At 36.4% G+C, this 26,264-nt stretch overlaps 1 long non-coding RNA gene across 1 annotated transcript in view; it reads right to left on the reverse strand.

Moving 5' to 3' along the window:
- Positions 1-1,382: 1,382 nt before the first annotated feature.
- LOC132691648 (uncharacterized) overlaps positions 1,383-26,264 on the reverse strand; it is a 168,356-nt gene continuing 143,474 nt past the window's right edge. Inside the window, exon 6 of the long non-coding RNA XR_009615921.3 lies at positions 1,383-1,483. This is a non-coding gene — a long non-coding RNA (uncharacterized LOC132691648). The remainder of the gene's footprint in view (positions 1,484-26,264) is intronic.

Below are 26,264 nucleotides of genomic sequence, written 5' to 3' on the forward strand. Positions count from 1 at the left end.
ACCTCCTCATCACCCCTTTTTAATTTCTACTAAAAAATTTGATCACAAGGATTCCTGATAGCCCACTATGAAACATATTTGAATGTTCCCATGGAAAAACTGTTTCAGTTCAGTGTTGTGGCAACCAGAGACATTAGAGGGGTGGCCTTGTGGATCCAACCATCTGTAATTGTTTCTATAGAAAACAATAAAGATATAGTTAGGAGCATTTCTCCCACATACATGCACAAATCCCAGTAGTGTTAAATCAAACTTGTGATTTTTTTTTGCAGGCTTTTCAATTATATCCTCCGTTTTAAGAAGTAATCTTGAATTGTTTTATTGATGAATTCCTCCCCTCCACGTTTCTAGAATCTCTTTCTGAAATTCCTTAACTTTAGACTAGTGTTCTGATGTTCTTATTTTTCCCTCTTATTTTCCATTTCTGTTTTTTGGATTGGTTTGGTTTTGGTTTTGCAATACTTATAGAAAGAAATTCCTTATTATAGTATTCATGGTAGTATGTATAATAATATTTCTGTAATATCCTTTTTAGGGCTGTCTAACATTCCATTATACCATAATTTATGTAACCATTCTTCTGTTTATGGGTATTTCGGTTGTTTACCCTTTTTGTGGTATTGGGAACAAATATACAATGAATAGCCTTATAGCTAAATCTTTGTGTATATTCTCAATTATTTTCTAAGTATAAGTTCCCAGAGGAGGAATTACTAGACCAGAGAATTACACATATTTATCAGGTCCATTACTGTGTGTGTGAGAAAGCAAACTACATTTGACAACATCCAAGACCCAATGTGATCTCTATCTGGACCTCCTTAACTCTTTGAAACCTTTCCAACATTTCCTGCTCTCACACCTTATTCTGGCCTCACTATGTTCCATTCTGTTTTCCATCTTAGAGTATTTGCACATTCTATTTCCTCTATGTGAACTGCCTCCCCTTCTCTGTCTGGTATATGCCTATTCATCTTTCAATCTCAGCTCAAGTGTCTTCCCTTTGAAAGCTTCCCTGATTCCGCCAATCAGAGTCAATCATTCCCTTTTTGTGCCACTGCTGTCTCATAATTCTATTATGGACCATATAACACTATATTGCATTATCTGTCGCATTTACAAAATTATATGAGCTACTCAAACTCAAGGATAATGTTTTATTTCACTATTAAATATTCTTCTGATCCACAGAGGAATTGACTTCTTATATTAAGCTAAATGCTCTATATACTCTCATTAAATCCTTACAATCCGATGAGAAATGCATTATAATTTCCATTTTGCAGAGGAGAAAGCCTAACCTTAGAGAGTTTAAAGTACTTCTGCAGGACAAACCGTTCAGCAGCAGCAGAGCTGAGATTCAACCCCAGGCCTACCTGTTTCCAAAGATAGTGTCCTTTCTTCTTTGCCCTTAAATAAATCAGTGTGTACATCCTCCATGCATGCTCCTCCCCACACCTTCTGTATTTGTTTCCTAGGGCTGCTGTGACAAATTAGAATACATTTGGTGTATGAAAAAAAAAGAAAGAAATTAGTTCTCACATCATTCTGGATGCCAAAAGTCTGAAATCAAAGTGTCTACAGGACAGCACTCCTTCCCTGGGTTCTAAGGACAATCGGCTCCCCGCTTCTTCAAGTTTCTGGTGCCTGGCTATGGCTGCATCATTCAAATCTCTGCCTCTATTTCACATGGCTTTCTCTTCTCCATCTGTATCTCCCCTGTGTATCTTGTATAAGGATACTTGTCAGATTTAGAACCCATTCAGATAATCCAGGATGATCTCATTTAGAGATTATTAATTACATCTGCAAAGACCCTTTTTATGAATAAGGTCACATTCACTGGTTCTAGGACATGGACATATTTTGGTGGGACAACCATTCAATCTACTATAACTCCATCCTCTGTTATGCCTTTGAAATGAGACAGAATTATTTGGAAGAAAGACGCTTTGAAACAGATGGACGTGGATTCTAATTCTAGTTCTGCCTCCTACTTCCTTGTGACCTTTGATCAGTAATTGAAAACCATGAACCTTTCCCTCACCTTTAAAATGGAAATATTATTTGTTTTCATAGACGGGTTCGAAGATTAAATGAAGTAAATCACGTAACACATAGTGAATAGAAATAACTGCTCATTCTCTCTCCACCTTTATATATAACCCCCCCTCAGAGGCCAAATCACGAATTGATACTAGACTTTATTAAAAATCACTGAAAACAAAAGTTCAGTTTTTAAACATGAATATTGTTTGAACTCTGTACTCCCTATTCTTAGTTCCTGTTTTCAATTTCCTTGGATCTGGTTCTCATCATAATATAGGTAAAAGTCACAAAGCTACATAGTCAAATATAAATTCCAAAGTATTTTTGCATTTTTCTAAAATAAACCTAACAAATATTTAAGAGACATGTATTATGTACCAGTTTATAAGCCTCAAAAATGTGTTCATTTGTAGATATACCTCATTTTTTAAAATCGCAAATAGCATTATGTAACTTGGTCATCAACTTTATTCACCATAATTAATACTGGACTTCTCTTGGTTCTTTCCAAAACCCGGAACCTATCTTCAAAGAAGGAATATTTTCTACTCCTTCATATATTCAAAAGAATGTGACAAACAGCAGAGTTGGGTGGAAAGAACAACAAAAAATGAATTTGAAGAATTTGTTTCACATGCAATATGTTATTACCAACTACAGGACCTAAGGAAAATCATCATGTCCCTGAACCCACATTTTTTTTCCTACAAAATAATGATGCAAGTATCTGCCTTGTTGACTTTTAGAGCTGCTAATACATGCTCCATATAACAAAATATACAGACCCTAGACAGGGCTATAAATAAAAAGGTAAGAAGAAAGACACCCTGATCCTTCTGAGTGGACAGAATCAAGAAAATATTGTCTTAAGGGGTGCCTGGGTAGCTCAGTCAGTTGAGTGTCTGACTTCAGCTCAGGTCATCATCTCAGGGCTTGGTTCATGAGTTTAAGCCCCTTATCGGGCTGGCTACTGTCCACGCAGAGCCCTCTTTGGATCCTCTGACCCCTCCCCCCCCCCCCACCGCTCCTCCCCTGCTCATGTTTTCTCTCTCAAAAATAAACATAAAAAAAACCCTTAAAAATAATAATAAGATTGTCTTTAAAACCATTTAAACATTGTTTAAAAGGTTATATGTTATTGGGCCCCTCACACTCCCAGTAATGATGGCCACCCTAAAATCATGGGAAAATATAGAACACAATCTTAAGACTCTTTCTTAACTTTATGATTAGTCATGGGAGTAGGCAATACAGCACACCTGCACACCCAAAAGTTAGTAAGAGCTAAACCTTCCATCCCACTGCACCACATTCAAAATTCCCTTCCAGTTCATCAATCCACATCCCCTATGTGACACCTAAAAAATTCTCATTATAGTTTGTAATGGACTATCCAGAGGATAAGTCTTAAGATGTTGCTGTCCTTCCAGACCTCAGTGTTATCTGGTGGTCTGGTGGGCCCCAGAAGTAGGCAGTGATGGCCCAGCAGCACATGAAACCCTCCTCCTCTGGATCAGACTGCAGGCTTGTTTCCTGCTTGTGATTAGAGTATCCTCTGCATCATTCTGCAGATTATTACAAAATCTCTTATAGTAGTTAAAGGAAAGATAAGTAATTCTAACTATAATCTTTCCATTAGTACAAAAGCAAACTACAAAGCATGTTAAGAAATACAGGATAAAAAATGTTACAGTGGGAGAAATACAAATAACACACTACCCTAGAGTACTGGAAAGAGAAAGGAATGCAGGTCAAACAATGAAGTGGCTTTGAGATATACCCTGCTAACTTCAAAGGCATGTACTCTGTTTTAAGGTCTCTTCACTCCCATGAAAACATAAAGCATAGTCCTATCACAAGCAAGACTCCCTGGGCACACAGCTAACTACACTTCCCAGCTTTCTTTGCAGTCAAGTATAGTCCTGTGACTGAATTTCTAGCCAATAGAAAATGAGTAGAAGTTCTGTGCATCACCTCCAGGCCTAGCCACAGGGATCCTTCCGGCCCTCTGGAAGGAAGATGACCCCTGCACGCCTTATGCAGGGAAAGTGCAAGTCTCCATTGGTCTGACTGTTCCCCAATGAATGAGGGCTAACTGACACATGTTTACCAATCCAATGCCATTATGGGAACAAGAAAGAAACTTCTACTAGGCTTTTCTAAATAACAGACTCCAATAGCAATTCCTTGAAATGAAAATTTAAAAGGTAGAGCATGTATTTTGAAAATATTTTAAGTCACGGTTTGAAGTTCTTGGGAGGAAATAGTGGTAGTTATGAGTATGAGCTTTGCAATCAGATGGGCCTGAATCCGAATCCATGTTTACCACCAGCTGGATTCATGGTGTTAATCAAGTTTCTCTAAGCCTCAGGATTTTTAAAATATATACAATATTGGAATATTAATAGGATCTGTATTATAGTATTGCTATTTATCTCAATGCCTGGCACATAATAAGTGCTCAAGAAAAGTTAGCTGTCATTATTGAGTATATACCCTTCCAGGTAAAATTTTTAAGTTAAACTGCAATAGTCATTAGTGCTATTGTGAAGTCATTCTGATTTTCCTTCCAAAGGGTGCGATTGTACTTCCATTCACATCCCTTAGAGTTATATGTACATATGTGATTTATTTTGACCAATGAACTGTATGTAGAAATGGCATGTATCATTTCCAGGTGGAAGTTTTAAGAGCCAGCATACATGTAAAATGCTATCTCTTTTTTCTGCCACACCAGTGGCAGTGATCCAGCCAGTGGCTACTCTGTCAGCTTGGGTCATAGAATGAGGAAAACACCAGCCAACTCATGATGTATATCTAGCATGGCCACGAGATCCTTCTTTTAAGCAGCTAGAGAAATGGGGTTTTATTTCTTACTATCCCCTCCTGGTCTTTATGGGAACAAATATTCATATGGGTAAGTTTTTAAAACAGTTTCATTATTTTATAGCAACCTCTAATAATAGCTGACAATTACAGAATACTCACAATATTCCAAGAACTGCTATGTACTTTATATGTGTTAACTCGTCCATTTCCACAATAACTCAGTGTGATACCTGCAGTATTCTTATCCCCACTTATTAGGGACAGAAAAGTAAGTAACTTGCCCAAGGTCCGTAGCCAGCATATACTAGAAGTTGGGTTTAAAACAGCCCAGCTGGCTATTATGGCTGTATTATTCACCTTACATCCATTGCTGCCTGAAGTAGATGATGTGGTGTGCCTCCCAGGTTGAGGCCTCAGGACCTATACTCATTTTATCAGTTGTCAGAAGCAATGACTGTCAATTCAATGTCAATTCAATGGGCCAGCTTGGAACACAGTCCCTCCCTAGGAATAGCCAGTCAGGTGATGAGAGCTGCAGCCCCCCACACCCCCAAGTGAGTCCTCCCTGAAGGACCGACGGGAACTATTGCATTTTCCTGGTAGTTCAATTTCTCCTTTTGCCTTTTCCTCACCCCCACTATACCCCAAAACATTCCCCAATAACCTTCTTCATCGAAATCAGTCTCAATGTGTTTCCCAGGGAACAGTACCTTCTTCTATATTCCTACTTGTGTACTGAAATATACCCTCATCGCATATTAACTCAGTGCACAACTAATTGGCCAAATGATGGTAGGCCACGTGAATTTGGGGAAAGTAGAGATCATTCGGCTGTCAGGAGAGGACTGGAATGATGAAACCTCTCACAAGTTAATGGAGATATAGAATCTTCTACTTTCTCAATTGGATTCAGTACACTTCATTTCTCATAAATGTCACCTGTAGTTATTTAGATCCAGAAAAGAAAAGCCAAAAAAAGAACCACATAGTTTGTATATAACAAATGATACTTGGTCCTTATTATGACATTTATTCATCCTTGTAAGTAGAAATGGAATATTGTCTCAAGGTTACATAACTCATGAGCTGGTACTCTTCAACTCTGTCATGAAGACAAATGTCTCAAGGGACAAGAAGCCATGTATCTTTATTGTACCAAATATTACACATCTCTGTGTTTCAGTTATACATAAGAATACTATTGAAAACTGAGGTCTGAAATTGATTTTGATGTCTATAATGAGTAGAATCGAAAATTTAAATCATAACCCATCATCTCTCTCCTGCACATCTTAACTTACTTTATGTCTAATTCCAAAAAAATTTAAAGTGACTCAAGCACTACTTCTGGTGTATTTCTTTTACCACAATTGAATTTTTGTCACAGTTTAAGCTCTATTCCAATATCTGTGGCCTGCATTTCCTCCAAGGAGAAATACATGTTGTAAAACTTCAAATAAGCAGTTCACAGAAGTAGTAATAAAACAGGCTAAATGATAAAACCAAAAAGTCTAAGTGGATGTATGTAATTTAAGGTAAATATCGTCTACTTGACCTCAGTAAATGTGTATCTTATGCACGGTACATTCTGCTTAAGTATCTTTACTGCATATGGACACAGGTTAATGCCTGATGTTATACAGAATTCGAGCGAAATTAAATTATTATATTTTCTTCATTATGGATTGTCTTAGTCTGTTCAGGCTACTGTGCATACCATTGACTGGGTGGCTTAAATAATAGAAATTTATTGGGGTGCCTGGATGGCTCAGTCAGTTAAGCATCTGACTTCAGCCCAGGTCATGATCTTGCAGTCTGTGAGTTCAAGTCCCACATGGGGCTCTGTGCTGACAGCTCAGAGCCTGGACCCTGCTTTGGACTCTGTGTCTCCCTCTCTCTCTGCCCCTCCCCTTCTCTCTCTATCTCAAAGGTAAATATTTAAAAATTTTTTTTAAATAATAGAAATTTATTTCTCACAGTTCTGAAGCTAGAAGTCTGAGATCAGCATCCCAATTGGTTGGGTTCTGGTGAGAGCTATTTTCCTAGTTTTGTGATGTCAAATCTTTTCCTTGGATCCCTACGTGGCAGAGAGAGAGAGAGAGAGAGAGACTCTTTTGTGTCTCTCCTAAAAGGGGTCAAACCCCATGATGACGGTTCCACCCTCATGAACGAATTACCTCCCAAAGACCCCACCTCCGAATACCATCATATTGGTATTAAGGCATCAACGCATGAACTTAGGGGAGGGATACACAAATATTGAGTCCTTAGAAGGTATTTATTCTTATTCTTCGCTTCACCAAAGAAGCTTCAATTCAACAATGAAAACTTTAAATTGAGTAGCTTATATTGTCCATAGAGTTTTAAAAGAGTTTAAATCAGGGTGAAGCTTGCATTTACAAAACAGGCAACAAAGCCCTTTGTTACCACCATTTCAAAATGTAAATAAGAATTATATTCCTTACTGCTTGCTTTAATTTTGCTGAATGTACATTAAATTATGTTAATGCTTCAGTGGGGACATATTTTTGCATTCATATTACTATCCACTGAACAGTTGCTTTATTTTCACAGAATTACAGGTAGAAATAGAAAATATGCACCCTGTAAATTAGAGAAGTGCTTGAAAGTAACCCTTTGGAATAAGCAAGGAAAGAATAGCGAGAAAGAGAGGAAATACTAAATTATAGGATATTTTCAGAGAAATACAATGTTTGAAAAAATTGGAAGCGCCTGAGACAATGCAAAGTAATCAAAGAACCACCATAATAGGGATTCTTATGAGATTTGGTTTCATGCCTAGAAAAGAATTATCTAAAATTAGCATATCAATTATTTTCAGGTAAATGGTTGCTTTTTCACCAGCTTAAGGGTGTACAAAAATAATTTGTTTACTGAAACAATTTATAAGTATCCCCCTCAGAAATCTTATTTTCTGTTTTAACTCGAGACACATTCAAGCAAAGTTTGCTACTTACTTTCAGGTTCTATGCCTTTCATTTCGCTAAGCCACAGTTCTGTACATTTGTGGTATTGACTGCTAGACTTCCCACTGCATGGTCGCTAACTTAAAGACAGTTTGTTCAGTTAATGCTTCTTCTATCAAAATAAATGTTGTCATTAACATCCTTAAGCATCAATATAAAAATATCTAATTTAAAACAAGATTTTAAAAGACTATTTACCTAACTATAATATTTTCCCTACTATATTTTATATCTTATGAATAATTACTTAATCTAATCCTGGGATTTCCCAGAAGAGAGTAGTTCACATTCAGTGTGGACTCCTAAAAGAGAACATCCCAAAACTTGTTCTTGACTCTCAAGCAGGCACATTTACCAACAACAAATCCTGGGATGGAACAAGTGAAAGTGAGAATAATAAGCATGTCTATAGAAAATATTTTTGGTTAAGAGGATATATTAAATAGAAAAGTGATTTATTTTACAAAAAAGAGTTACAAAATAGTTTCTTCTCAAAAATGTTATTAAAGGTATTAAATTTCATTACATTTTTGAGGTGCCTGGGTGGCTCAGTCAGTTGAGCGTCTGACTTCAGCTCAGGTCATGATCTTGTGGTTTGAGAGTTTGAACCCCACATCAGGCTCTATGCTGACAGCTCAGAGCCTGGAGCCTGCTTCAGATTCTGTGTCTCCCTCTCTCTCTGTCCCTCCCCCACTCATTCTCTCTCTCTCTCTCTCTCTCTCTCTCTCTCAGACATAAACATTAAATTTTTTAAAATTTCATTACATTTTTTAAATGATTACAAATTCTCAATAAGAAAGGTAAATCTTGAAAATTGTACTGTAGTACACAGTATCAATAACATGGCAATAATCAGGTATATATCTTATTTCCTATAAATAAGTTACCCTACATAATTATTCAAGAGAATAGTATGGCATATTGGTTCAGAAAATAGACTCTGAAGCCAGATTGCTGAGTCAAATCTTGACTTCACTTTCTAGCTGTGTGGCCATGAGCCATTCACCTAAATCCCTATGGCTCAGATTCCTCATCTAATAAATGGAGATGATCATACTTATAACTACCTAACAGGATTGGTACAAAGTTTAATGTATTCATACTTACAAAGCAATAGAACAGTAGTGCTATTACTCAAAAACCATTAACTACCAAGTTTTGCCAGTTAATTTTTCCATGCTGAAGTTGACTTATAAATTCTCCAGATTGTGTGTCCTAGTTTAGACATTCATAAAATCTATTATGTGTACATGTAATGTTTTTAAAGCCTTCTACCATTGAAAAAATGTGTATAATATCTGGACATCAAAAGAAATAATATCTGGACATCAAATGAAAAAATATCTGGACATCAAAAGAAAAAAAATGAAGTGATTTTTTTTGAAAGCTTGATATTGTAAAGAATTGTGACCTACTTACTTTTGGTCTTTGAATAACCCAACCTTTCATACCTGAAGTTTAGAACATAAGAAATGACACACAGTGAGTTGTACCCTTGGCTTCTTCTGCTCATCATTCCTTCTTTGACACTGGCACCTAGAAGGTTCCAGGGAAACTAAGTCTACCCCCCATATAACCAAACTAAAGCATTCAAAATATATACCAACAACCCTGTATTCCTTCTCTTGGACACATCAAGCATCTATCATTTGTTAATTTATGCCAATCCTTCTTAAATCATATTCCATTTTTAATCTATGCCATTCTGTGAGGATGGAAGGCTAAATGGATGTATACTTCCTTTTTACATTTATCCTGAAAACTATACTCATAATCTTCACTAAGTACCTTTTTGTTCTAGAATTCCACAAGTAAGGAAATTAACTTTAAAGTGATAAGAAGAGTCATATACATAACATGTGAGTTGAAAGACATTCTGGATATTTTTGAACTTGATTGCTAGAAAATTTTATTAATCTGATAAAGCCTATAGGAATGTTTGTTTCTGAAAATCTAGTTATACTTACCATGCTCCTTATTCAGATGAATGAACTCTCTATTTGGCCAACAAAAATGCCAAGACATTTGCAGTGTATAGAAGCAATTGCTCTTTCCTGAGCATAGTTTCTTATTTACTTTAAATTCTCTATCTGCACACCAGTATATACTTACTAGCTTTCTGTTTCTGCACTTGAGAGATGCTATATAAGTATATAAACTAGCTTATTTTTATTTCCTTAAAGTATAGGATAATTACAACCATATATCTAAATTTTAAAACATTAGTTTTAACATAGGTTCAAATATTCCTATAAGTAAATAATGTTGGGTGATAATTAAGTGTTTAATACCTATAGTGGCACTTTATACCAGTAATTGACTACAGTACTATATATCCCTCGAATTTAAGTTTTTTTTAAATGTTTACTTATTTTTGAGAGAGGGAGAGACAGAGCATGAATAGAGGAGGGGCAGAGAGAGAAGGAGACACAGAATCTGAAGCAGGCTCCAGGCTCTGAGCTGTCAGCACAGAGCCTAACGCAGGACTCGAACCCACGAACCACGAGATCATCACCTGAGCTGAAGTTGGAAGCTTAACCAACTGAGCCACCCATGTGCCCCTATATCCCTCACATTTAAAGGTATGGGTATTTTTTTTATTTGTAACATTCCTTATTTAATAAAACAAAATAAGCAGCCCATCTTCTACCTTTTGTTCTTTAAACGTATAAATCAAGAAAATAGAGCTTTAATAAATGATTTATAAAAAATGTTGTTAGGCCCTAATTTTTTTTTCAAAATCTTATCCTGAAGATAGTGTGATGAAGATTAACTTAAATTTATTATATGACTTAGCACGCATACCCCTCAAGAATTTACAAGAGAGAAATGAAAATACATGTCCAAAGGTTTGATGTGACTATTCATGGCAGCATTATTTTTATGAAACAAAAAGTGGAAACAATCCAAATGTTGATAAACTGGTGAACGGTGATACATTCATACAATGGCACATTATTCAGCAATAAAAAGCAATCAAGTCACAAAACATGCTACAACCATGGATAAACCTCAAAAATATTATGCTAAGTAAAATAAGCCATACACAAAAGACTACATATTCATATGCTTCCATATTCACAGGACTCCATTTACATGAAATGCCCATAAAAGGGAAATCTATGAGACAGAAATAGATTAGTGATCCACTGTCTGGGGTAGGGGTGAGAAGGAGGAATGACTGCAAATGCACACAAGGGGTCTTTATTGGGCATTGGAAATATTCTTAAACTGAATTGTGGTGTTAGTTGCTCAAGCCTATATACATTTACTGAAAAATCATTGAATTATACACTTGAAAGGAGTAAATTTATGGTATGTGGATTGTATCTCTATAAAGATATTTTTAAAAAAAGATAACATATAACACCTGGCCTGGCTGACTCTGTTCCCATCAACTTGTGCACAGATAGGTCTCAAAACTGCCTACAAGGGCAGGACAGTGCTTTTGGTCACATGCTTGACTGAGTAGGAAGAAATGTACCTGGGTTTCAAGTCCATAATGTGCCAGTTCTGTTCTATTCCCTAATATCGTGATAAGAATAATTATAGCAGTCCAAGCTTAGAAGATAACTCTACCAATTCTCACCTCTGAATTTATCAAACTCCAAACACCTACAGGCAAGTCTCTCAATTTAGTATAAATAACCAAATTAGTCTGACACAGGTGCAAACCACAGGTACATTCCCAAAGGGAACCTCTCCCTGCCTTCCTTTCTTCTTTACTTTCTGTGAATATCTATTGAACAGCTCTATATTCCAGACACATCCATGGATGCTGGGGATACAGACAAAATCATTTGCAATTTGCAATTGTAACTTCTATTTTAGCAAATCTTTGTATTAGTTGTATATTGCTGTGCAAAAATATTACCCCAAACATAGGACCATTAGAAACTACACATTTTTTTGATCAGGAGTGTGAGCAGAGCTTAGCTGGGTCTTCTGCAATGCTGCAAGCAAGGTGCTGGCCAGGGCTACACTCTCATCTGACATTCAAGTTTAGAACTTGCTTCCTTGTCCCTGTGGTTGGGGGCAGCATCCAGTTCCTTGCAGGCTGCTGGACTGACCAGAGGCTGCACTCAGTCTCTTGCCGTGTGACTCCCATCATGGGCAGCATACAGCACGGCAGCTTGCTTCTTCAAAGCCAGCAAAGGAGACAGAGTTTCTTCACAGGATGGAATTGCAGTCTTACATAACATAATCACATCCATGCAATCATGTACATCCATCACTTTCACTATATCCCACTAAATAGAAGCAAGTCACAGTCCCCCCACCCCCACTTATGAGGTTATGATAAATAACCTCTTAAAGTCATAGATACTGGAAGGTGAGGATCATGGTGGGGCAACCTACAGTCTGTCTGCCACAGTCCACCCTCTGGTCCCCAATGATTTATGTTCTTTCCATGTGCAAAATATACTTATTCTATCACAAGTTCTACCAGAGTCCAATCCCATCTGCACAAAGTTCAGAATCTCATCATCTAAATCTGGTACAGATGATGATGAGGCTCTTCAGGCTCATCTGTCAATCCAAAAAACTAAAGAGACAAGTTATCTGCCTTCCCCCAACACATAACATACAATGGTTCAACAGTCATAAGAAATATACAGACGTTTCTATTCAAAAAGGGGGAAATAGAAAGTATGAAAAGTCAGTGGTCCATAGCAATTCTGAAATCCAGCCAAATGATGAGAGTCCTTTGACTAGGTTTCAAAGCCTCTTTCACTTTTTACTTTCTCTACACCTTTCAGTCCAAGCTAGTGTTGTGCTATTGTTTTTGCTAACATAATTCTCTCAAACACTTTGTGGGTGTCTGTGAGTTTCACTGAAAGAAAGGACAATGCACTTATGCTTCTCAGAGGCCCATGATTTGATTTAAAAAAATCCCATGAGGCACAACTTTAATCTCTTGAAAGACCCTTTGTGTCACTGAATATAATTCGAGAACTTCGCCAATTCTAACTAAGGTTCTTACAAAAGGCTGTACAGTCACATCCTCATCTTTTCCTCTAGACCTTGTATTTGTGACAGGGCTTTGGGACATTTCTCAAATGTAGCATCTCTTGGCTCTGGAGAAGCTTAACACTTCCCAAATCATCAAGCAATTTTAACAGTCCTTCCCTCAAGTGATCTCATGCCTCTTGTATTTCCCATAAGCAGCAAGAATAAAGCAGGTGGCATATTCAACACTTTCCTTGAAAATCTACTTAGTTGAATTAAGTAAGTGCATCTTACACTTACAAGTTCTTTTTACCACTGAGACAATTTTGCTCAGGTTTTTGCAATTATATAAGAAGGTTTCCTCTTTCTCTAGTTTCTAGTAACATATTCCTCACTTCCTTCTGAACTCTCAACCAGCAGCATCTTTAATATTTTTTTTAAATTTTTATTTATTTTGAGAGAGAGAGAGAGAGAGAGAGAGAGAGAGACTGAGAACAAGCAGGGGAGGGGCAGAGAAAGAGGGAGACACAGAATCCCAAGCAGGCTCCAGGCTCCAAGATGTCAGCACAGAGCCTGACATGGGGCTCGAACTCACAAACCGTGAGATCATGACCTGAGCCAAAGTCGGACGCTCAACTGACTGAGCCACCCAGGCGCCCCAGCAGCATCTTTAAAGTACAAATTTCTATGAAATTTGCAAAACTGAAGGCAGTTTAGGCTTTCTAGACCAGACCCCTCAAAATTTTTCCAGCTTCTACCCACTGCTCAGCATTTTTAGGTATTTTTTAATGGCATCATCCCACTCCTAGTACTAAAATCTGTTTTAATTATCTACCTATTACCACAAACTTAATACCTTTTTTAAAAAAGCATTAATTATCTCAGTTTCTGTGAGTCAGGAGTCTGAGCACAGCTTAGCTAAGTATTTGGCAAGGCTACAATCAAGGTGTCAGCCTGGTAGTCTCATCTGGAGTTTTCTGTAGAAGGATCCCCTTCTTTGCTCCTTATTGCTATTAGTGGTATTCAGTAGCTTAAGTGTTGCCATACTAAGGGTCTAAGTTTCTTGCCGTGTGGACTTCTTACAACATTGTGGCTTGATTCTTCAAACTTATAAAAACAGAGAGTATCTTCACAAGACAGGTATTACAATCTTATGTAATGCAAGAGCATACATATAATCACATATACCCCACCACATTTGCCATAGTCTATTGGTAAGAAGCAAGTGACAGGTTATGCTCACATTCAAGGGGAGGAGATTTGGTATTCTTGGTAAATACTAAGAGTTGGGAATCTTAGAATGACCCTGGAATCTGTCCTCCACATACTAGAACAAGGCTACCCCACCAGAATCAATGAAACTTTAACCAGAATCTACTTTCCATTTCTTCTCAATTCTCTTTCTAGGAGGGTTAGCATGTTATTTAAAGTTTCTCGAATCAGTTTCCATGATTGTGAAATAACCCTTCTTCCCATTTTCACCTCAAAGATATATCAAGGAAGGTAATAAGAACAGTAGAAAATGTAACAATATTGTGGATATTAAAAACTACCAAAAAAATCACAGATTATAAGTCAGAGATTTGAGTCCAATGAAAATGAGAAGAAATTCACCAGGATGAAGCAGATATTAAAAAAAGGGGGGGGGGGGGGCCTAAGGACATGTGTATGCAAAAATGCCCCATTGGTTTTCTTTCTTTTATAATCAATTTTTTTGAAGAGAAAATTCTTAAAATTGACAATAAGCATAAAGATATTTTATATAATTATCTTAGACATACACTGGATTTTTAAAAAAATGATTAGTATTAGTAAAATTATAAATGATACAATAGATGCTATGATAATGAGGCCTATATACTTTTGCTTTCAGTATTTTATTATTCATGCCTTTCCATGCTGCCTGAGGAAAACTGTTTTAATTAAACAATTTCCTACAATTGAGATAATGCAGGTAACATCCAGCATGATTTCGGTCTACATACCATGGCATTAAATAGTAATGACTTTAGAGTGGTATTTTGCTGTTAACTATTAAACAAAATTGTTTCTTAGTGTCCTTTTCAATGTTAAAAATATTAAACACCATAATATAAATTCTGCTTGAGTTTGGTTTTAAAAATCATTTACCAACCATAAATAATAACTGTGTCCCATGCACTATTGTAATTGCTTTACATATATCAGTCCATATCCTCACAAAAACTAGATAAAGGGACATGCTATTTAATTGCCATTTTCCAGGTGCGATAACCACATATAGAGAGATTAAGGAACCTGCTCAATTTCACACAGCTGATAAGTGGTGAATTTGGATTCAAACCCAGGCATCTCATTTCAAAGTCCATGCTCTTAACCATGTCACAGCTGTCTCTCTTAACAGGGGTTGTGTAAGGATTAATTAATATTTGACTTATGTTAGGCAGATGAAAAGTACTGTAAATAATCACAGAGTTTTGTATAATGTATTCAGTTTCAAATTAATGAGTGAACCAGGGCATAAGTGCAGCAATTTACTTAAATAAGTCAGAAAAACAATATAAGATATTATTTCCTTAAGTTACAGGTATTGAGAAAAGGTTGCTTAAATCGGGGATCCTAGATGGCAGACCTAGAGAAGACTTTGAAGGAAAATAATGACTGAGACAAGTTTGCTCTTGGGAAGAGGAGAGAATCCCACCACACAAAAAGAAAATTATCTAGTTAAGAATTTCTAATACCAAGACTTAATTTAGGGATGCTCAAATAAATACATAACTAAAGCATTACACTTAAAAATACATACATTTTAAATGATATTTCTTACACTGGGATTGTATTATTTCAATTTAATGTAGAGTATAATGGAAATTTTCTTTAATCTTGTTTTGTTGATTTTCCATTGATAACTTCAATAGAAAAAAAAAACACAAGACTACCCAGAGGCAAAGGCAATGAGTGCTCCCATAATCTAGCAAATACCACAGGTCATTTTCCCTCATGCTGTTGTGACTAGACCCCATATTCTACTATGACTTACTCTTTTTGTGCCTCAATTCCTCAGTCTTCCTATACCAATGAAATTGTTTCCAAAACACACAACATGCTCAGTATGGACTGTAAATATCTTGTAAGAAGCCCACTTGCTATGTGTCAAGATTTCTACCCACTTGCACATATGACCCCCAATATGAAAAAAGGAAAAAAAGGAGAAAGAAGGAAAGCAAAAAAGCAATCTAGCAGCTTGTATCTCTTATAAGATCACTGTCAACTTGACAATATAGTAAGTTATTACCTCAGAGCTACTGAGGTTAACAACAGAAATAATTTTTTTTGCCATTTTATTCATTTTTATTTTAATTCAAGTATAATTAACATACAGTGTTATATTGGTTTCAGGTGTGCAATATAATGATTCATCAATTCTATACATTACTCAGTGCTCATCAACATAAGTGTCCTCTTTCTTAATCCCCTTTATCAATTTCATCCATCCCCCCACCCCCCTTGGCAACTGCCAGTTTATTCTATTTTAAGAGTCTGTTTTGGGGGCTGAATGGCTCAGTCAGTTAAGCATTGATTCTTGGTTTCAACTCAGGTCACAATCCAAAGGTTAGTGAGATTGAGCCTCATGTCCGTTTCTGTGCTGACAGCATGGAACCTGCTTGGGATTCTCTCTCCCTCTTTCTCTGCCCCTCCCTAGCTGATGCTCTCTCTTGCACACTCTCTCTCTCAAAAATAAATAAACATTTTTTAAAAGAAGAGTCTGTTTTTCTGTGTCTCTTTTTTCTTTGTTCATTTGTTTAGTTCCTTATATGTCACATACAAGTGAAATCATAGGATATTTGTGTTTTTCTCTCTTATTTCACTTAACATTCTACCCTATAGATCCATCCATGTTGCTGCAAATAGCAAGATTTCATTCTTATTTATGACTGAGGAATATTCCTTTATATATATATATATATATGTGTGTATATATATATATATATATATATATATATATATGTGATATATATGTATATCACATATTCTACCCCAAATGGTGAAACAAAAAAGCCAAACTATTATCAAAGTCATTTAAATCGAATGTCCCTAAGCTTCCCAGCCCCCTTCATAGAATCCCCAATTCCTTTAGGTTCTAGGCCCCATTCTACCTACTATGGTAAGGCCACTGTCCTAATATTGCTGAGGATTCCCAGAGCAGAGTAGAATGGGAATCTGGAGGAAAAGTAAAATCTCCCCTACATCTCCCTTTAAATTGTTGTCCCTGCTTAATTCATGATTGCTGCTCACTGTCCAGGCTTCTTCTCATTAGCTCCTTTCCTTAGGATTTTGGCCTGCCTTAGACATCATCCCATTCCTCATTACCCAAATTAAAAGCAACATAAGGATATTATGTGTAAAAAAAATAACTGAATATTTAATGATAAAAAATAGTAATTATACCATGGAATAGAAAACAACTTTAAATTTTATGCCATACATTACTGTTCCAAAAATTAACCTCCAGTACTGACCATAGGATATCTCTTACTAACAAATCCATTCTTAGACTTTGCTTCATTCTGCTGGGTCCTTCTCTCATGAAAACTGTATTCTCCTTTTTCCAGTTCCAGTGACAACCAAAGAAAAGAGCACACATTTTAAAAATGTGGTTTTCTCTAAACTGTCAAAGATCACATTCTTAGGCCTCCACCCCCCATCAATTTTCACAAATAGAATACTACAGAGTATAAAGTACTGAGTTTACCTCATATTAAAATTTATTTTCTTTCCTCTTCAAAACAAATGCAAGTTATGAGGATGCTTTTCTTTACATTAGAATATAATAATGTTTGAGAATTCTGGAACAACTCTCCAGAAGCTCATGTGCACATACAGGTACACACACACACACACACACACACACACACACACACACAGTATCCTACAGTGGAAAAAAAAAGTCTTCTTTCTATAGAAAAAAAGCACAATATTTGGGAAAAGATAAATCTAGGTTCAAATCCTATCTTTGTCACTTGCTAACTATATGGCCTTGTTCAAACTCCTAATATCACTGACTCTAAGGTATAACAGTGTTAGTTTGAGGATTATAAAGACAATGTATGGTAACTGATTTCCCTAAGTCATTGGAGTAATAAATATTAGCTGCCTTCAGCTTTTAGAAAAAGTATTAAAATGTGTGTTGTGTTTGTATTTTTATTCAAAGTGATTTTCCTTCCTTCTTTTTTTTTAAGTTCCTTTGATCAAGCCCATGGCAAAAAAGTATCATAAATTTCTTAGTAATCCTAAACCTTGCTTTTGGAAACATTATGCCTCATTCCACACGATGGGTGTCAATTTCAAAAACCTTAAATTCACAAAGAAAAATAAATATGAATCCAAAATTTTTTGTAATGTATGGTCGCTGACCCAGAACCCATTTTTGGTCAGACTACTGGATCCCACCAGCCAAATATGAAGTGTTCTTCTGAAACATCTACAAAGCAAGGTAGTGAAGCTTTAAAGACATATTGGTTTAGTTATAAGCTGCTCTTTGCCAAGAGAAACTGTGGTAGAGGCTGCCTCTGTAGACTTTGTAAAGCCTTCTCACTTTATCTTGACCAAAATTCATGATCTAGATGTGCCAGTTGAAATGGTCAAAAATTCCAGAAAATTTGGTTAATAGAATAAAATGCACAAGTACTCACAGATGTTTAATGCTGAATATAAAACAAATGTGGCAAATACAATTATTTTTAGTTGGTCATAGAATTCTATTTAAAATGTCAACTTCAAGGGTGCTGATTATATAAATTATAAAACCTGTACATAAAGGAATATTTTGCATCAGTTAAAAAGAGCATTAGGAATATAAAATCTAATAGAGAAATATCTTCAAAATATGTTAATAAAAAAGCAAGTGCGAAGCAATGGGTATAATACTCTCATACAAATTTTCCAAAATTTAGTCAAATATATAAAGTGAAACCGAGAACTTTAAATGTTTGACATATTATCTTGTGCCAATATTTTTAAATAAAATAAAAATTCATCAGAATTGAATTATTACAGTTACAGATATTACACCATAAATCAAATGGGATTTCTCATACTTGAAACTCAGAGTAATGAGGAGTTGGATAATTCGTGGAAACTACTGATTCAGTAATTTTCAAAAAGAATTTGTGGGGCGCCTGCATGGCTCAGTCGGTTAAGTGGCCGACTTCAGCTCAGATCATGATCTCGTGGTCCAGGAGTTCAAGCCCCATGTCACGATCTGTGCTGACAGCTCAGAGCCTGGAGCCTGCTTCGGATTCTGTGTCTCCCTCTCTCTCTCTGCCCCTCCCCCATTCGCGCTCTGTCTCTCTCTGCCTTTCAAAAATGAATAAATGTTAAAAACAATTTTTGATATAAAAATCAATAAAAATTAAATAAAAAAGAATTTGTATAACTCACATAAGGTAGGGCCCTTCTAGAACCTACTAAAAGTGACAAAAATATCAAGAGGTATTTGGAATACGAATTCCAATACAAATTGGAACACAAATTTTAATTTGGAATATTAAATTTTATATTCCAGCTTACATATTCAATATTTTCCAGAAGTGAAAGCTTGAATATTTGCATTCATTTTATAATGTAAATAAAAATATTTTAACATTCCTAAAATTTATTTTTTTAATGTTCTACTTTTTGTTCTTCAAACTGAGAAGAAAGGACACTTTCCATACCACTAGAAACAGTGGACGATTATCAGTAAAAAGCTTCCAAATCTTTAGAAAAGAGCTACTGATGATTAACATGTAACCATTATAAATCAAGATAACTTGACAATTGATTAGAGAGCATCAAGACTTCCATGTTCATTTCCATCATCTCCTTTACGTCATACCCTTCACTTATTTATTCATTCACTCACTCTCAATAAAAAATGAACAAAACAGAGTATCTGACCTCTAGGGAGAGAAAAACTAAACATATACTAAAGCTAGAGCCTGAGAAGTGATGTTAAATAAATTTAAAAGCGTGTAGGGGCCCCTGGCTGGCTCAGTCAATTAAGCATCTGACTTCAGCTCAGGTCATGATCTCACAGTACATTGGTTCAAGCCTCAGGACAGGCTCTGTGCTGACGGAAGACATCAAATCTGTGTCTTCCTTGCTCTCTGCCCCTCCCCTGCACATGCTGTCTCTCTCTCTCTGTCTCTCAAAAACAAAAAAAAAATAAAACATAAAAAAAATTTTTTTAATTAAAAAGATGGGGTGGCTGCGTGGCTCAGTTAGTTGAGCATCAACTTTGGCACAGGTCATGATCTCACACCTTATGAATTCAAGCCTCATTTCAGGCTCTGCACTGTTAGCTCAGATTCTTCAGATTCTGTGTCTCCCTCTCTCTCTGCCCCTTCCCCACTGGCACTCTGTCTCTCTCTCTCTCAAATAAACAAACATAATAATTTTTAAAAAAAGTTTAACTAAAAAGAGTGCAATATATACAAATACTGAATCATGATGTTGTATACATTAAACTAATTATAATGTTATATGTCAATTATATCTTAATTTAAAAAAAACTAAAATTTGAAAAGTAAATCACTTCTACTTCTAGTGAAAAAGAGACCAGGCTTACCCTCAAATCTTGAACTTGAAATAACAACAGGAAAAAAAAAGCAGACAAAATATATGCAACCATGGTTTTCAAAATGCTGGACATCAGGCAAAGAAAGGCAGTGATCCCAGAGAGACAAGAAACAAACTAGGTGATTGACAGAATTGTCCCAGAAATTTGCCCTTGAGAGAATTTCCAAACCACAGAACAGATAGGAGGAATCTAAGCACAGCCTGGAGGACAACCTTACTAGAGTTGGAGCTGAGAATCTGGGGATATTAAATAGTCTAGAGTTTGCAGGATAGCATACTGGAGAAGAAAATGCTGTCCAGAGACACGCCCTAAAAGTCTGCAGAGGGTCCTCTCTTAGTGCTGATCAGTACATGCATGGAAGGAAACTACTTGAGTCTAGAGAGTCATCCAAAAGATTTGAGGACATAGGAAGCAGCATGCACATAGTGCTGGAAATAGTGTTTGCTACCATCAGCTAGACTTGAAAACCTCACAATTCATGAAACACTGGGTAGAATTTTCAAAAGGAATTTGCCTCATTGGTCAGAAATAGGTAGTCCTCCCTAAATTCTGTGCTGGCCCTGCATTACAAATCTTAAAAGCAAGATGCAAAAAGACCAGACTGCTTCCAAGTAATTTAACTGCTCCCATAACAAAACTCAAGAATAATGTCAGGAATATACAAATATCCATCACCTAACAATATAAAATCACAAATTGATTTTGCATCCAATCAAACTTTACCAGTTATGCAAAGAAGCAGGAAAATATGAAACATGATGATAAGAAAAATCATTAGAAGTCAACCCAGAACTGGTTCACTTGTCAGAATTAGCACACAAGGGGCACCTGGATGGCTCAGTTGGCTACGTAGCCAACTCCTGGTTTCAGCTCATGTCATGATCTCACAGTGAGTTCAAGCCCTGTGTCGGGCTCTGCAGTGACAGCACAGAACCTGCTTGGGATTCTCTGTTTCCCACTCTCTCTGCCCCTTCTCTGCTCTCTCTCAAAAAATAAGTAAATAAACTTAAAAAAAATTAAAACAAAAACATTCAAATAGGTGCTATAATTGTATTTCACATATAAAAACATTAAGAAAAAGATTTTTTAAAAAAACCTAAATCAAACATCTAGATAAAAACACAGTGTCTAAGGTAAAATAAACACTAGATAGGATTCATGACAAATTAGACATTGCAGAAAAAAACTAGTGAATTTAAATAAGTCATAGTAGTATCAACTAAATTCTACACCTGAAACCAATTTTACCATGTGTTAACTAGAATTTAAATACAAACTTGAAATCAGAAATAAAGAAAGTCACCTTGAAATTAAAAAAAAGAAAAAGATCAAATAGTCTAACATGTATGTAATGGGATCCCCAGAAGGAAAGGAAATTGAAAATGAAGAAGACAACATATTTCAAGAGATAATGGAACAACACCATGGATATATCTATCCTCATGGATCAGCTTAAGTCACACACATACACACACACTATTGTGTGTTATATGTCAATTATACATATCAACTCTCACTCACAATCAACTCTATCATTCCATTTTTATAACCTCCAAGAACAAGTAAAGCTAATTTATGATGATCAAAGATAGGAAAAGGTTGTATCACAAAAGGCAGCGAAAAGAGAAAAGGAGAAGTGAATTTTCTTTGGTGATAAAAAAATTCTTGTCTTGTTTTTTATGCGTTTTCAAGAGTACATAGAATTGTTGAACTGAACTGAAACTAAGGATGTGTGTGTGATCCTCAGTTTACAAAAGAAAACTGTAAGCAGAGAAAATAAAGAAACAACTTCACAGTATGACCAAAAAAGAAATTACAGTAAAAACCATCCAAAATGAAATACACAGAGAAAAAAATAATTCAGAAAAGAATAAGGGTAGTAGTGAGCTGTGTGACAACTCCAAGTGGCCTAATATGCATGTAATTGAATTCTCTGAAGATGTTAGAGCACAGGACACAAAAAATAATGGCTGAAAAATTTCTAAAGTTAATTATAATTCAAATCCCACAGATTCAAGAAGTTAGAGTGTATTATGCTAAGAGAAATAACTCAGTCAGAGAAAGACAAATACCACATGATTTCACTCATATGTGGAATTTAAGAAACACAACAGATGAACATAGGGGAAGGGAAGGGAAAATAAGATAAAGACAGAGAGGTAGGCAAACAATAAGCAACTCTTAAGTACAGAGAACAAACTGAGGGTTGCTGAAGGGGTTGGGGGGGATGGGCTAAATGGGGGATGGGCATTAAGGAGGGCACTTATTGGGATGAGCACTGGGTGTTACGTGTAAGTGATAAATCACTGGGTACTACTCCTAAAACCAATACTACATTCTATGTTAACTAACTTGAATTTACACAGACAAATTGAAAAACAAAAAAAGCTTAATGAACTAAAGCATAAGAAACATGAAGAAGGTACATCATAATCAAATTCCTCAAAACTAGTGATAAAGAGAAAATCTTAGAGCAGTAGGAAGAAAATAACACATTACATAAATAGGAACAAAATAACGATGATAGATTTCCTATAGTAAATAATGCAAATAAGATGACAGGGGGTAACTAGTAAAGTACTGAGAGAAAATCAAATTGTCATCTTAGAAATGTGTACCCATGTAGGAAGTGTAAGGAGGCCAGCCTGGCTGGCGCTAAAGGAGTGACAAGAGGCGCAATAGGCAAAAATCCAGAGACACTAACAGGAGGCTAGATGGTTTAATAGTTTACAAGTGATTGGAAAGACTTTGGGGAGGGAGCCAAGATGACAGAACAGCATGGAAGTTTTTTTGTGTGTCTCACATCCATGAAATACAGCCAGACCAACACTAAACCATCCTGCACACCTAGAAAACTGATCTGAGGATTAACACAACAATCTGCACAACCTGAACCACAGAATTCAGCAGGTACATGGTGTGGCGAGGTGAACTTGGGGAGAGAGAAGCCAGGGAGGGCAGGGAGGTGCTTTTGCATGTGGAGAGAGGATGGAGATGGTGGGGAGAATATGGGAAAAGCACCCCTCCCCAAAAGCAGCTGGGGAGAGTGTGGAAAATTGGAAACAGCTGCAGGGACTGAACTAAAAAAAGGACAAAGGAGAAAGGGGAGGGTTTAAATTCCATTAAGACTGTAAACGGGGAGTGCAGAGTCTGCAATTCCGCAGCTGGATACCTGGCGGTCCTCTGGTGGGAAGGGCAAATCCCCAGGAACAGAGTGGGGTCTGGGAGGTTCTCGGGCCACATGGGAAGAAGCGGTTCCACTGCTGGAAGGACATTTGGTAGAGGCTGTGGAGCAACCTGGACCCAGCCAACCCCAGAGAATGGCCACATTTGCTGGTGCTGGAACAAGGTCATTAAGGGTGAAGCGGGGTACCAGATATGTGTTGTGATTTTCCATAATCCCTGAAATGCTGCTGCTACACTATCTCATAAACTTTTTCTGGGGCAGGCTGGCATGTTGGCCACAGTCTCTGGGCATCAGCAACAGCAGCACAGTCCCACAAACTTTCCTGGGTGCAGCCGGCATTCGGCCATTGTTCAATAAGACGCTCCGGAGAGGGGCGGAATGGGTCAAAGCTGCAGTCCCTCAGAAATAAGGCACCTGGAAAACAGCTCGATCTGAGACAAAACTCAGGAGAGAGGTACTACCTAGGGCTTGGTCACGGACAATGTAAAAGCGGGGAGTGGACGAAAGCTGAAGACAAAGGAAAAGTGCGTGATTGCTGCTCGGGGAGAACAGAGTTCTGATACTAGAGACTGGGTAGCTGAGTGATGCCATTTTCACCGCTCCAGCACATGTGCCTACGTACCTACAAGCACCACAACAATCCACCCCAGTACGCTAGCAGCGCCATCTAGTGGAGAATGGAGTTGTTGCACTAAGTCCCGCCCAACTGGGCCAACCTGGCTCTTCAAGAACAGAAGTCTCACCACCTGCTTAGCTTATGGACTATAAAGCGCTTCATAGTCTGACTTCTAGGGGAAAATGAAGTAATTTCAGTCGTATTTCAGTCTGTTGGCAGGACCATCTATTCAATTTTCTTTCATTCTTTTTTTTTTTTTCTATGTTTTTTCTCTTTTTCATTTCTTTTCTTTTTCTTAAAGAGAAAAAAAATAATTTCTATTTTCAATTTTTAGTAAAAATATTTTTCTTTAAAATTTTTTACTATATTTTTTACTTTCGTGTAATTTTTTTCAAATTCTATTTTACTTCCATCATTTTATTTTAGTCTACTTAAGTGAATTCATTTCTTCAAATTTTCAAATGATTTCCTTTTTTTCTTTTTTTCGTTTCTTTTCTTTTTGAGTACAGAAAGACAAAAAAATTCATTTTTATTTTTAATTTTTATTAAAAATATTTTTCTTTAATTTTTTTCTACTATATTTTTTACTTTTGTGTAAATTTTTTCAAATTATAGTTTACACCCATCATTTCATTTTAGTCTACTTCAGTGTATTCATTTTTTCAAATTTTCAAACAATTTTCTTTTTTTTTCTTCTTTCATCTTTTTTCTCTAATCTATCAAGCCACTTTCAACACCCAGACCAAAAACACACCTAAGATCCAGCATCATTTATTCAATTTTTTTGTGTGTGTTTTTAATTTTTTAATTTTAATTTTTTTTTAATTTTAATTTTTTCTATTTCATTAATTCCTTTTCTCCCTTCAAAATGACAAAATGAAGGAATTCACCCCAAAAGAAAGAGCATGAAGAAAGACAGCCAGGGACTTAACCAACACAGGTACAAGCAAGATGTCTAAACCAGAATTTAGAATCATGATAATAAGAATACTAGCTGGAGTCGAAAATAGATTAGAATCCCTTTCTGCGGAGATGAAGTAAAAACTAGTCAGGATGGAATAAAAAATGTTATAACTGAGCTGCAATCATGAATGGATGCCACGGCAGCAAGGATGGATGAGGCAGAACAGAGAATCAGCGATATACAGGACAAACTTATAGAGAATAACGAAGGAAAAAAAGAGGGAGATTAGGGCAAAAGAGCACGATTTAAGAATTAGAGAAATCAGTGACTCATTAAAAAAGAACAACATCAGAATTGATAGGGGTCCCAGAAAAGGAAGAGAGAGAAATAGGGGTAGAAGGGTTATGTGAGCAAATCATAGTGGAAAACTTCCCTAACCTGGGGAAAGACACAGACATCAAAATCCAAGAAGCGCAGAGGACTCCCATTAGATTCAACAAAAACTGACCACCCACAAGGCATATCATAGTAAAATTCACAAAATACTCAGGCAAGGAGAAAATCATGAAAGCAGCAAGGGAAAAAAAGTCCTTATCCTATAAGGGAGGACAGATCAGGTTTGCAGCAGACCTATCCACAGAAACTTGGCAGGCCAGAAACGAGTAGCAGGATATATTCAATGTGCTGAATCAGAAAAATATGCATCCAAGAATTCTCTACCCAGGAAGACTGTCATTCAAAATAGAAGAGATAAAAAGTTTCCCAGACAAACAAAAATTGAAGGAGTTTGTGACCACTAAACCAGCCCTGCAAGAAATTTTAAGGGGGACTCTCTGAGGAGAAAAGATGAAAATATAAATACATACATACATACCAAAAGCAACAAAGATTAGAAAGGAGCAGAGACTACCACCAGAACTCCAACTCTACAAGCATCATAATGGCAATAAATTCATATCTTTCAGTACTCACTCTAAACATCAACGGACTCGATGCTCCAATCAGAAGACATAGGGTAACAGAATGGATAAGAAAACAAGATCCATCTATATGCTGTTTACAAGAGACCCACTTTAGACCTAAAGACACCTTCAGATTGAAAGTAAGGGGATGGAGAACCATCCATCATGCTAATGGTCAAC

This window comes from Panthera onca, chromosome B1 (assembly GCF_046562875.1).
Source record: "Panthera onca isolate mPanOnc1 chromosome B1, mPanOnc1 haplotype 2, whole genome shotgun sequence".
Classification (NCBI taxonomy): Eukaryota; Metazoa; Chordata; class Mammalia; order Carnivora; family Felidae; genus Panthera; species Panthera onca.